Raw genomic sequence first — 1,790 nt, 5'->3', positions numbered from 1 at the left:
TCTGTATACTCATTTTTCTTGATGGAAATTTAGCTTTTTTCCAATTTTTTTGTTATTATAAACAATTTTTCTATAAATATTCTTGAACATGGCTTCTTGTACCCATGTGATTGATTTTTTTTCTAGGATGCAAATCCAGTAGCAATTTGTTGGGATATTGAGGATGCCATTTGCCTTGGATTGAGTGTCCCCCCAAAACTTGACCTTCATTGCGACAATGTTAAGAGGGTGGGAAATCCTATTATGGTAATTGAAAGGTGGGGCCTTGGAGAGATGGTTAGATTGCAGGACTGTACTGTAGTGAATGCATTAAAAATGGTGGTCATGGGTGTGGTTTGGAGGGCTTTAAAAGGAGAGTGAATGAAAAGGTTAGTCTTTCTCTGCTCTATCATTTTCTGCCATGTGAAACCCCTGGGTTTACTGTTACCACCACCAAGACCCTCAGCCTATGAAACCATAAGCAATAAATTTCATTTCCTTACAAATTATCCAGTTCCAGGTATTTTGTTATAAGCAACAGAAATGGACTAATATACCATTTGTTACTTTTAATAGGTACTGCTTATGGCCCTTCAAGTGAGTTTTGCTAATTTTTCACTCCCACTTGCAATATGAATTCCACAGCTCCACATCTTTGTCATCTTTTTGCCAATTTGTTGGGTGTGAAATGACATCACCTCATGATTTTAATTTGTTGTTTTCTAATTACTAGTGAGGTTGGACATATACTTATCAGGCATTTAGGTTTCCTTTTCTGAGATTTCCTGTTCATATTTTTGTCTTTATTCATATTGCATTGTTTTCTTTTTCTTATTAATTCAAAGGAGCTCTTAATAATTCTGTATGATAATTCTTTGTTCAGATTTCAGAATGAAAGGAAAATGCCTAGGACCATTTGATTGTTAATTTTATGTGTCAACTTGTCTGGGACACAGGGTGCCCAGATATATTTGGCCAACCATTATCCTGGGCATGTCTGGGAGGGTGTTTCTGGATGAGATTAATATTTGAATCAATAGACTGAGTAAAGCAGATTGCCATCCCTAGTGTGAATGGGCCTCAACTAATCAATTGAAGACCTGACTAGAACAAAAAGCAGAAAGTCTGAATAAGAGGGAACTCCTCCTGCCTGACTGTTGAGCTGAGACTCTGGTCTTTTCAGACCTTCAGACTCGGACTGAATCATTGGATCTTCTTGTGTCTCAAGCCTGCTAACTGTTGGACTGAGACTTATACCATCAGCTTTCCTGGCTCTCAGGCTTTTGGGCTTATACTAGAACTACACATCACCTCTCTTGAGTCTCCAGCTTGCAGACTGCAGATCTTAGAACTTCTCAGCCTCCATAATCACATCAGCCAAGTACTTATAATAAATCTCAACCTCAATCTCTCTCTCTGTCTCTGTATGTGTGTATGTATATGTGTATATATATATATATATATACCCACACACTGTTGGTTCTGTTTCTCTGGAGAAGCCTGACCAATATAGATGATGAACTCCAAATAAAGAGATGGAATCCATCACCCCCTATAATTCCTGGTCCAGAAACCAAGCAACACCAGCCACTCCATGCAGAAACCATCAGAATTGGCCACCTCCTAGATCTGCAACCCTCTTTTTCCCTAGCCACTTTTTAGTCTTGTGCACTTTACCACCCGCCTGGACACCATCTTGGGGAGGATTGGGGAAAGAAGGGGGAGTCAGGAAGACTGCACTTCTATGAAAAAGAAGTCAAACTAGCTTACCCTGAAGGAGATACTTAAATCAGAAAAAAATATAATAATGT

The 1,790-nt window shown here is 38.9% G+C and overlaps 1 protein-coding gene across 1 annotated transcript in view; it reads right to left on the bottom strand.

The window, feature by feature from the left end:
- DNAH6 (dynein, axonemal, heavy chain 6) overlaps positions 1-1,790 on the bottom strand; it is a gene marked incomplete at its 5' end in the record, with an annotated part of 237,332 nt that overhangs the window by 44,567 nt on the left and 190,975 nt on the right. The window lies entirely within an intron of this gene.

Source organism: Galeopterus variegatus, unplaced genomic scaffold (genome assembly GCF_000696425.1).
Source record: "Galeopterus variegatus unplaced genomic scaffold, G_variegatus-3.0.2 Scaffold289, whole genome shotgun sequence".
Classification (NCBI taxonomy): Eukaryota; Metazoa; Chordata; class Mammalia; order Dermoptera; family Cynocephalidae; genus Galeopterus; species Galeopterus variegatus.
Note: the sequence above shows the minus strand (reverse complement) of the source record. Positions and strands in the feature narration are given on the sequence as shown.